The sequence below is a fragment of the Trichosurus vulpecula genome, chromosome 3 (assembly GCF_011100635.1).
Source record: "Trichosurus vulpecula isolate mTriVul1 chromosome 3, mTriVul1.pri, whole genome shotgun sequence".
Classification (NCBI taxonomy): domain Eukaryota; kingdom Metazoa; phylum Chordata; class Mammalia; order Diprotodontia; family Phalangeridae; genus Trichosurus; species Trichosurus vulpecula.
Window position 1 is genome coordinate 175,709,487 of NC_050575.1, and position 12,493 is coordinate 175,721,979.

Here is a 12,493-nt window from a genome sequence, read left to right on the forward strand (position 1 = left end):
TGGGAAGAGGGAGATTCGTCCTTTTTGGCTCTACAATCAACCTCCCCTTCTGCTCCCTTTCTCCTCCCCACTCCCAATGGGGGCCACAGAGGTGCCCTGACCCAAATACACACTGTGGTGCACATGCTCGCATACGCACACGCAAACACGCATACACACACATACGTACACACACAAACACACAGTTTATAGCTTTCAGGTAGTCCAATAATTCTTACTTTATCCCTCCTGGATCTATTTTCTAGGTCAGTTGCTTTTCCAATGACATACTTAACATTTTCTTCTATTTTTTCAATCTTTTGATTTTGTTTTATTGTTTGTATTCTGTTAATGTCTCATAAAGTCATTAGCTTCCACTTGCCCAGTTTTCTTCAGTGAGCTTTTGTACCTCATTTTCCATTTGCCCAGTTCTTTTTAAGGAGTTCTTCTCTTCAGTGAATATTTGTCTTTTTCCATTTGGCCAATTCTGCTTTTCAAAGTGTTCTTTCCTTCATTGGATTTTTGTGCCTCTTTTACCATTTGGCCTATTCTGTTTTTTAAGGTGTTATTTTCCTCATTATTTTTTTTGTGCCTCCTTTACCAAGATGTTGACTCTTTTTTCCATAATTTTCTTGCATCACTGTCATTTCTCTTCCCAATTTTTCCTCTACCTCTCTTACTTGATTTTTAAAATCCTTTTTGAGCTCTTCCCTGACTTGAGACCAATTCATATTTTTCTTTGAGGCTTTGGATGTAGCAACTTTGTTGTCTTCTTCTGAGTTTGTGTTTTGATCTTCCTTGTCACCGTAGTAACTTTCTGTGGTCAGGATTTTCACTTTTGTTTGCTCATTTTCCATCCTATTTCTTGACTTTTAACTCTATGCTAAAGTGGAGTTCTGCTTCCCAAATGGAGGGGCCACTGTCCCAAGCTTCATTTTTTTTCTACAACTATTTTCAGAGGTAATTCTGGGGACTTGCAAGTTTTTGCCTCTTCTAAGGTGGTATGATCTAAGGAGTTAAGTGTTTACTGCTCTACTGTACTGTTCATTGGTTTGTGAGTAACCATCAGCACTCTTTTCAACCCTGGGACTGTGACCAGGATCCCTGCTTCCCTTCAGCCACAAACTTTGCTGTGCTAGTGCTCCTTCTCACACTCAAACTAAGACCCAGGACTGTGACCCAGATCCAAGTATAGGCAATGCAATAGAGCCCTGCCCCTGGTGCCAGCAAAGGAACCCCTGTAAATCTCTTCCTGAGCTGTTGTCCAATCCCCTTACTGTCTGTGGGCTGAGAGGTCTGGAAACTGTCGCTGCTGCCAGTGATTCAGTTGCCTTGAGGCCTGTACCTGGCTTTTTGGGGTCCAGTCTATGCTAGTGTGGCCTGTGCTGGACTGTATCTCTCTCATTCTAGTACAACAGACCTTTCCTTCTGACCTTCTAAGTTGTCTTGGGCTCGAAAAATTTTTCACTCCATCTTTTTGTGGGTTCTACTACTCTAGAGTTTTTTTTAAAATAGAATTTAGAGTCATTAATTAAAGGAATTTGGAGGGTTTGGGGGAGAGCTCAGGCAAATCCCTGCCTTTACTTTGCCGTTTTGGCCTCACTCCACTCTTTATCTGTTCTTTCCTGCTGATTTCTGATTTCTCAAAATTTATATAGCATTCAAAATTTATATAGCATTATATATAGCATATAAAATTTATATGGTATTCACCATTTACAAAATAATCACTATCATGACTATGACTCAGTAGGTGGTAGAAGTAGTATTATTCTAGTTTTACAGATGAGAAAACTGAGGCTTAAAGAGGTAAAAAATAGGACTTGCTAAATTGTAACTATTAGAGCCAGGGTTTATGGGTAATGAGGCAGCACGGTGGATACAACACCGGGCCTGGAGTCAGGAAGATCCAGTGAAATGTGGCCTTGTATATCTATTAACTGTGTGACCCTTGGCAAACCATTTAACCCAGTTTGCCTCAGTTTCCTAATCTGTAAAATGAGCTGGAGAAGGAAATGGCAAACCACTCCAGTATCTTTGACAAGAAAACCCCAAATGGGGTCATGAAGAGTCAGACATGACTGAAATGACTCAACAACAAGAGGCAGTGTTTAGGTCTTTTTATTCCAAGACCAAGAATCTTTTCACTACATCACACTTAGTTTCTCTGTTAGTCACTGCCTACATGGCCCTGGGTCACTCAGTATTTCATTTTTCATTCAGAATTAGAGGCTTAGTGATAGCTCTTTGAAAGGACTGAGGCAACAAGTATGTTGGTGTTGCATGTCTAGATTTCATGTCTTACTAAATTCCAAAGAAAAGCAGTTGCTTTAGCCACACTCAAAGACTGATTTTTAGTTTGACTGTCCTCTTTTTTTTCCTAATATAAGGGGGGAAAATTAGAGAACCAAGATACAAGGGATTCCTGTTAGAGATATTATAATTTGGGCCTTTGGGGTAGAAAGTTATCAGAAGGGGAGATGAGAATGTTATGAGAAAGGAATATTATGAGCAGGCTCATAGTTCCTCAAGAAGGAGATTTGGGCATTTTGTGAGTCCTCTGAAATACTGTATTTGAATGGGACTTTCCACATGATAATCTGCTTTGCCCATCTTTGGCATTAGCTAGCATAGGGAGGTATAGAAGGGTAGGAGAGAGTCACAGAATCTCAGAATTAGATGGGAACTCAGGAGTCACCTAACCCAATCCATAGCTGAATGAGAATCTTCTCTACAACATACCCCACAAATGGTCAATTAGACTTAGAAGACCTTCAATAAAGGGGAACCTAATTCCTTCTGAGGGCACTCATTCTACTTGTGGTTAGCACTAATGGTTGGAAAGATTTTATTTTGATCAAATCTAAGTTTGTCTCTGTAATTTTCACCCACTGACCCTATTTTTGCCCTTTGGTGCCAGGCAGAACAAGTCTAGTCCTTTTATTATATGTCATATCTTCAGATACTTGAAGACATTTGTCATGTTCTCCCTTAGTCTTCTCTTCTCTAGGCTAAACATCCCCATTTCCTTCATTTGATTCTTATATAGCATGATTTCTAGGCTCTTCATCTTCTTGGATGCCATACTTTGGCCACTTTGCAGTTTATCAATGACCTTCCTAAAATGTGACACCTGGAACAGAACCCAATAATGCTGTACCTGTGCTTTGACCAAAGTTGAGAGTATAATCAGGCTATCAGGTCTTGAGTCCCAGATACTGTCTCTCAGTGTAATTTAAGACTGCATTAGTTTATTTGGCTGCCATATCACATTTGATTCACTAAGTTTGCAATCCATTAAATCCCTTGGTCTTTTCTTTACAAACTGCTGCCTAGCCATGCCTTCCTATATTTTACTTATGATGTTGGTTTTTTTTAACCCATGGGTAAATACTTTATATTTATTTATTACATTTCATCTTAATATATTTAACCCAGTATTTCAGGCTGTCACATTCTTTTCAAATTGTAACTATTTTTTCAGTGTTTCCCAGCTTTGTGTCATTTGCAGGTTTGATAAGCATGCTATCTATGCCTTTAGTCAAGTTACTATTAAAATTAAAAAAAATTTGTTTTAATCAGCCAAAATCTGCCTTCTCTCCCTCTACTTCCCTCCCCCTCCCATATTGAGAACAAGTAAAACAAAACCCATTACAAACATTTATAGTCAATCAAATACCTCTCTTTAATGCTAATCATCTTGTCTGCCAGAATGTCAAATCCATGTCCAACAGCAGTTGGCTCAACTTAAAAACCTGCTGGGCGTGATTCTTCTGACAAATCAGATGAAGGCACCCTTTTACCAGAGATTGTGTTAGCCATGCCTGGAACCGTACTATCACCAAAAGCATCGGCCTACTAAGCCACCAGGGGGCCCAAGTTTACCATAGTTTTTACTTATCTGAGTTAAAGCAATAAAGCCACGTAAAGTTGCAGATGTTACCAAGTAAGAAAATGAGCTGTTACAAACCATTAACACTTTACCTTGAAACAATTTATCTGATTAACTACCGCCAGGTCCCCAAGCAGGGTGCTAAGGATACATACACTGTGAAGAAAATGGTCAGAAAACACTGTAGCATAAGATACCGCCTTAAAGGGTGGTTCTTGGAAACCTTTCTCATCGTAAGAGGGAAAGGCAAGAAAGAAGAGAGAACACTGAAAGGGCAAAGGAGGGAAATCTTTACAATTTTGCTGAGAACCTACCCCAAGAATAAGTACAACCCTCGGGCCTCCATGACTAGCAAGCAATTTTCCAAATGTGAGGGATATAATTATACATTTTCATGATCGGTCCCTCCCAAAAGCACTTACTTGTAAAAAGATGATGGATCTCTATTACCTGCGCAATCTCTTCGGTTTGTCACTCTACAAAATAATAATAAAAACAGAGAAGTCGTTGCCTGATTACCTCGGAATACAGAACCCAAACCCCAGAAGAGGCCATATAAACTACTAAACTATAAACTAATGATAGGCAAAAACTAACAGAAGAGGCAATCAAAACAGATTTCTATATTGTTATGTCTCTAAATTTTTTTGTTTCATTCTGCATTCTGAGTCCCTCATCTCTCTTTCAGGAGCTGGGTAGCATGTTTTATCAATAGTCTTCTGGAATCATGGTTGGTCATTATGCTGATAAGAATTCATCACAATAGTATTTCATTGCATTTATATACCATAACTTGTTCATCCATTCTTCAACTTACAGTACATTTCCCTTAGATTCTCATTCACTGCCACTTCAAAGAGCTATAGATATTTTTGTGTACCTCTAGAGTTTGTGTTGCTTAGGACTAATCAGTTCCTTAATATGCTCTCCCTCCTACTCTATAACTCTTTTGCCTTTTGCCTTTTTTAATTAAAAATATTTTAAAAAACTTTTTGATGAACAAAAATCTATTTTTTTCCCTCCTACAACCCTTCCATTAAAAAAAGAAAAACAAAACACTTGTAACAATGAGTGCATGATCTCTTTGTCAGGAGGTGAGCAGTATGCTTTGTGATCCCCTGGAGCTGGGTTGGTTATTTTGTTGATCAGAGTTCTTAAGTCTTTTAAAGTTTGTACAATTCTTTTTTAGCAACCTTTTGATTTTTAACATCAACACATAAAAACAGGGAGAAGTGCATTTGCTGAAGGTATTTGTTATTGTCATGGAGTTGTAAAATCAGAGGGTACGCTTCTGTGCATAGTCCAAATGGGAGGGAGAAGGCTTCTATGTGGATGGTAAGATCTTCTTCCATCTAGTCCAGTCCTTTCAAATTTTAGCATACGAGTAAATGGAAACATAGAAAGGTTAAGTTACTTGCCTAAGTTACGTAGGTAGTAAGAGGCACCACTTGGATTTGAACTCAGGTCCTCTGACTCCAAACCCAGTATTCTTTCCCTTACATTCTATTTGGGACTGCAGATGGACAGTGAGTTAAGAATTGCATAGGAATAAAAGAGCGGGTTGGATTGCCTTTTTTTGAGTCATTGTCCTTCTGAATCCCATTGTAGTATTTGACAGTGTTGAACATCCCTTCCTTCTGTAGACTATCACCTCTTTTGACTTCTGTGACAATACACTCTCTTGGTCATCTCCTTATGTCTTGGGTCACTCCTCAGGCTACTTTGCTAGATCATCCATGCCTTGCCCCCAACTGTACATCCCTTAAGGCTTTGTTCTGAGCCTTTTTCTTTTCTTTCTGTTTGGTCCCTTGATGATCTCATCACTTCCCATGGATTCGGTTATCATCTTTGTGCTTTGAGAACGATATATCCAGCCCTACTCTCCTGAGTGCCTGTTCTGTATCAACATTTGCTTATTTACATTTCTGACTGAATGTCCCATAGGTATTTCAAGCTTAGCCTATTCAAAATAATTATTATCATTATCAAAATATTATCATTATAATTATTACAAAATAATTATCCTTATCTTTTCCTCCTTTCATAACCATATCTATTTCTGTCTAGGGTGTCACCATTCTTTCAAGTCACTCAAGTTCATAAACTGGGAATAATCCTTGATTCTTCACTCTTCTTTACTCTTTGTAGTTTGCCATGTCTTTTCTGTTCTTCTTCCATAACATTTTTCTCATCTTTCCTCTTCTCTCCACTCACGTGGTCACCGCCCTAGTTTGGGCCCTCATTGCCTCTTGCCTAGGCTACTGCAGTATTTTCTTAATTGGTTTTCCTGCCTCAAGACTCTCCTGTCTTTAATCCATCTTCTACATAGCTTTCAAATTGTTATTTCTAAGGCACAGGTCTGATCACATCACTCCCCAATTTAAGAAGTCCTTGTGGTTCCCTGCTGCCTCTAGGTTGAACTATAATCTTCTCCATTTGTCATTTAAAGCCCTTTACAGTCTGACTTAATCCTACCTTTTCATTCCTCTTCACACGTTTTAGTTAAATTGGCCTACTTGCTATATTCTGAATGTGGCATCCTTGGCCACCGTTCTTATGAGACACCTTTCTTCCAGGCCGAAATGTGCTCCCTCCTTGCCTCTGTCTCTCAGCACTTCTAGCTTTCTTCCCATTTCCACTGTCAGGCCACTTCTGTCATGAGGTCCAGTCTGGTCCCGTCTGCCATTACCTCCTCCCTGGCAATGGCTCTGTAATGCCATGTATACTTGCAGAGTTTGTTGTGCTATGTTTTCTGTGTTTTGAAGTTCAGGGCAGTTTTCTTGTATTATTTTTGGCATTATGATGTTGAAGTATTTTGATTTGTCATTTTCTGAGGAGAGTTGGGATAACTTGTTTCTGCTCCTCCTGTTCTTGAGATTAGTGACTTTGGCTTGTATAGAGATCCTGTGCCCTTAGTCTTATTGCCTTTTGCTTCTTTATAGATGGAAGAAGGTCAAAGCATAGTGGTTGGACCCATTGTAGCAACTTATATGGAGAAAAGTTACACATGATGAGTAAGCATGGATGGGTTGTGATCTGTATGGTTTGTTGGAGAGAACATTCAAATTAATAATATCATAGATCTATTTGAGTTGTATGTATATATGCTATTTCACGCAGTAGAATGTAAGCTTCTTGAAGGCAGGGACTGTTTGTTTTTGATTCTGTATTTTCAGCACCTAGCACTCATCCTTGGGATAGAGTCAAAGCTTAATGGATACTTGTTGAATGAACAGTGGGACTACCCACATTCTGATGAGCTCAAAAACCCACTGAAGCATTGATGTATGCAGAATACATTCCATAATATTCTTCCCCATAGCGTGAGTTCAGTAGGAGATCTTAGACCAAGCCAAACTGCTCATTATAATGTGATTTCTCCTTTAAGATAGTTTCAGTGTGTTAACCTCAGGGCAGTGGTATAGGTTTCATTGACTTGTTTTGTACAAATAAAAAGCCATAGGAATGGTCGCTGCAGATATTAATATGGTGTCTTGTTTTTGTGTCCTTTTCATCAGTTTATTTATCTTTCTAAGATTTTTGTTGATTTCTTTTGTTTTTACATTACCTTTATTTTAAAGTAGATCCCTCTTTTTACTCTTTCGCAGGGAGTCATCTTTTATAACAAAAATTTTCTAAAAAGAAAACAATTCAATGTATCAACTATTTGATAGTATGTGCAGTGTTCCGAACTCATCTCCCAACTCTGCAAAGAATGGAGGGAGATGAACTTTCTCATTTCTTTGGGGACCAGCTTGATCATTATGATTATGTAGTTTTCAGTTTCTTTTTCATCTTCTTTTGTTCTTTCCATTTACATTGTTAAAATTATTATGTATATTGTTTTCCTAGTTCTGCTTACTTTATTCTGCTTCAGTTCATATAAATCTTAAGAGTTTTTTGTATTCTTCATATTCATATTTTCTTATAATACAATAATATATTATGACATACCATAATTTGTTTAGTTATTCCCCAGTTGGTAGATATCTTTTTTGTTTCTGGTTCTTTGTCCCACAAGAAATGCTGCAATGAATATTTTGATCCTTTCTGTCTTTAACCTTCTTGGAGTAAATGCCGGGTAATAGGATGCTGGTAGCTAGGTGGTGCAGCAGAGAGAGCACTGGGCTTTGAATCCAGAAGACTCAGCTTCATGAGTTCAAATTCTTCCTCAGACACTAGCTGTGTGATCCCGGTCAAGTCACCTAACCCTGTTTGCCTCAGTTTCCTCATCTGTAAAATGAGCTGGAGAAGCAAGTGGCAAACCACTCCAGTCTCTTTGCCAAGAAAACCCCAACTGGGGTCATGAAGACTCCAAAATGATTGAAACGACTCAACAACAACCACAAATAGTGGGATATTTTGTAAGCGGGCATGAATGATTTAGTTACTTTTCCAAATTGCTTTTCAGAATGTTTAGACCAATTTACAGCTCCATCAGTTATGTGTGATAGCAGTGTACCTTTTTTCTCATATCCTCTCCAAAATCAAATATGTGTGCTTTTGGTCATCTCTGCCAGTTTACAGAGTGTGAGGCAAAACCTCAGAGTTGTTTTGTTTTATATTTTTTTATTACTTCTGATTTGGAGCAGTCTTTTTGTAGTTGTTAATAGCTTGTAGTTCTTTCACAAAAATTGTTCATGTCCTTTGGCCACTTATCCATTGGGGAATACTTACATATCTATATTTAATTCCATATATATATATATATATATATATATATATATATATATATATCTATGTGTATGTATATATATATCTATATATCTATATCTATATCTATCTATCTATCTATCTATCTATATATATATATCTTGGATATCAGATCATTATCAAAGTTTTTGATACAGTTTTTTTTTTCAAATTGGCAGCTTCCTTTCTTATCCTAGTTTAGGATTAGCCTTCATTTTGCAAGTGCAACAGCTTTTCCATTTCAGGTAATCAAGATTATGTACATGATCTTTTTTTTTTAATTTAATATATTTAGTTTTCAGCATTGATTTTCACAAGAGTTTGAATTACAAATTTTCTCCCCATTTCTACCCTTCCCCCCACTCCAAGATGGCATATATTCTGGTTGCCCTGTTCCCCAGTCAGCCCTCCCTTCTGTCACCCCACTCCCCTCCCATCCCCTTTCCCCTTCCTTTCTTGTAGGGCAAGATAAATTTCTACGCCCGATTGCCTGTGTATCTTATTTTCTAGTTGTATGCAAAAACTTTTTTTTTTTTGTTTTCGAACATCTGTTTTTAAAACTTTGAGTTCCAAATTCTCTCCCCTCTTCCCTTCCCACCCACCCTCCCTAAGAAGTCAAGCAATTCAACATAGGCCACATGCGTATCATTATGTATAACCCTTCCACAATACTCATGTTGTGAAAGACTAATGATATTTTGCTTCTTCCTAACCTATCCCCCTTCATTGAATTTTCTCCCTTGACCCTGTCCCTTTTCAAAAGTGTTTGTTTTTGGTTACCTCCACCCCCATCTGCCCTCCCTTCTATCATCCCCCCCCCTTTTTTTTATCTTCTTCCTCCTTTTTTCCTGTGGGGTAAGATACCTAATTGAGTATGTATGGTATTCCCTCCTCAGGTCAAATCTGATGAGAGCAAGATTCACTAATTCCCCCTCACCTGCCTTCTCTTCTCTTCCTACAGACCTGCTTTTTCTTGCCACTTTTATGCAAGATAATTTACCCCATTCTATCTCTCCCTATCTCCCTCTCTCAATATATTCCTATCTCATCCCTTAATTTGATTTTATTTCTTTTAGATATCTTCCCTTCATCTTCAACTCACCCTGTGCCCACTCTCTCTCTTTCTACATGTACATACATACACACACATATACATATATATACATAAACATGTATATATATATATATATATATGCATATTCCCTTCAGCTACCCTAATACTGAGGTCTCATGAATCATACACATCATCTTTCCATGTAGGAATGTGAACAATACAGTTCAACTTTACTTTTCATGCTTCTCTTGATTCTTGTGTTTGAAAGTCAAATTTTCTGTTAGCTCTGGTCTTTTCACTGAGAAAGCTTGAAAGTCCTCTATTTTATTGAAAGTCCATATTTTGCTTTGGAGCATGATACTCAGTTTTGCTGGGTAGGTGATTCTTGATTTTAATCCTAGCTCCATTGACCTCCAGAATATTGTATTCTAAGCCCTTCAATCTCTTAATGTAGAAGCTGCTAGATCTTGTGTTATTCCGATTGTGTTTCCACAATACTCAAATTGTTTCTTTCTGGCTTCTTGCAGTATTTTCTCCTTGATCTGGGAGCTTTGGAATTTGGCGACAATATTCCTAGGAGATTTCTTTTTGGGATCTATTTGAGGAAGCTATCGGTGGATTCTTTCAATTTGTGTTTTGCCCTGTGGCTCTAGAATATCAGGGCAGTTCTCCTTGATAATTTCTTGAAAGATGATATCTAGGCTCTTTTTTTGCTCATGGCTTTCCGGTAGTCCAATAATTTTTAAATTATCTCTCCTGGATCTATTTTCCAGGTCAGTGGTGTTTCCAATGAGATATCTGACATTGTCTTCCATTTTTTCATTCCTTTGGTTCTGTTTTATAATATCTTGATTTCTCATCAAGTCACTAGCTTCCACTTGCTCCAATCTAATTTTTAAGGTAGTATTTTCTTCAGTGGTCTTTTGGACCTCCTTTTCCATTTGGCTAATTCTGCCTTTCAAGGCATTCTTCTCCTCATTGGCTGTTTGGAGCTCTTTTGCCATTTGAGTTAGCCTATTTTTTAAGGTGTTGTTTTCTTCAGTATATTTTTCAGTATTTTTTTGGGTCTCCTTTAGCAAGTCATTGACTTGTTTTTCATGGTTTTCTCTCATCCTTCTCATTTCTCTTCCCAGTTTTTCCTCTACTTCTCTAATTTGCTTTTCCAAATTCTTTTTGAGCTCTTCCATGGCCTGAGACCAGTTCATGTTTTTCTTGGAGGCTTTTGTTGTAGGCTCTTTGACTTTGTTGACTTCTTTAGGCTGTATGTTTTGGTCTTCTTTGTCACCAAAGAAAGATTCCAAAGTCTCAGACTGAATCTGGGTGCGTTTTTGCTGCCTGACCATGTTCCCAGCCAACTTACTTGACCCTTGAGTTTTTCAGCGGGGTATGACTGCTTGTAGAGTAAAGAGTACTATGTTCCAAGCTTGGGGGGATGCACCAGCTCTGCCACACCAGCACTCCTCCTTCCCCAAGAACCCCCAACCCGGACTGGACTTAGATCTTCAGCAGGCTCTGCACTCCTGCTCTGATCCGCCACTTAATTCCTCCCACCAGGTGGGCCTGGGGCCAGAAGCAACTGCAGCTGTAGTTCTGTAGCTGTCTCACCTCCTCTGCCCCCGAGGTGGTGGCCAAACTGGGAACTCCTTCTTTCACTCTGTCCCTAGCAGCTTTTCCCACTAACCTTCTCTGTTGTCTTTGGTGTTTATGGGTTGAGAAGTCTGGTAACTGCTGCAGCTCACTGATTCAGGGCGCTAGGGCACGCTCCACCCGGCTCCTGGTCTGGTTGGTCCGTGCTGCCCACACTGGGCTCTGCTCCGCTCCACTCCCAGCTCCGTGAGGGATAGACCTTACCCAGAGACCATCCAGGCTGTCCTGGGCTGGAGCCCTGCTTCCCTCCGCTATTTCCTGGGTTCTGCAGTTATTCTCTGTTGTCTTTGGTGTTTGTGAGTTGAGAATTCTGGCAACTGCCACAGCTCACTGATTCAGGGCACTAGGGCCCGCTTTGCCTGGCTCCTGGTCTGGTTGGTCCACGCAGCTCACACTGGGCTCTGCTCTGCTCCCAGCTCCGTGTGCGAAAGACCTCACCCAGCAACCATCCAGGCTGTCCTGAGCTGGAGCCCTGCTTCCCTCTGCTATTTTGTGGGTTCTGCAGTTCTAGAATTGGTACATAGCCATTTTTTATAGGTTTTTGGAAGGACTTGGCAGGGAGCTCACCCTAGTCCCTGCTTTCCAGCTGCCATCTTCGCAGCTCCACCCCCCTGTATATGATCTTTTATGATTACCTCTGTCTTTTATTTGGTTAAGAACTTCAACCCTAGTCATAGCTGTGAAAGCTATCTGGTTTCAGTCTCTTCTAATTTTTTGATAGTGTGACCTTTAATATTCAGATTGTTTATCAGCTTATATGATAGGAGATGTTGCTTTCACCCTAATTTCTGCTAAATTTCTTTCCATTTTTCTCAGAAGTTCTTGTTAAATAGTAAGTTTTTCCCCAAGTAATTTATGTAATTGGGATATTGAACACTGGTTATTGAGTTTACTTGTTGCTTATTCTTCCTTATCTAGTCTATTATTCTTTGGTGGCTTTTAAAAAAATCAAAGGTTGATTTCACTAGAGGGCAGTCTTTCCTAATATATTGTTCAGTATTTATTTTCCTAATAGAAAAAAATGTTGTATGAAAGGGCTAAAATAGTAGGTCATCCAGAAATCATTTTTTATTTGCCTAGTGTGCTTGCCAGATCAGATATGTTTATTTTTAAATTTATTTGGAAATGAAATGGAGATCTCACAATGTAAAGTTGTGACTTCTGGGGAATCGGAAAGGCTGTTAGTATTCCTTATACTGACATCTTCTTCAACTCAATTCTTCTTCTTT

The 12,493-nt window shown here is 38.9% G+C and overlaps 1 protein-coding gene across 3 annotated transcripts in view; it reads left to right on the top strand.

Annotated features, from left to right (window-relative positions):
- Positions 1 to 12,493, top strand: part of EXD3 (exonuclease 3'-5' domain containing 3) — a 482,404-nt gene that overhangs the window by 54,855 nt on the left and 415,056 nt on the right. The window lies entirely within an intron of this gene.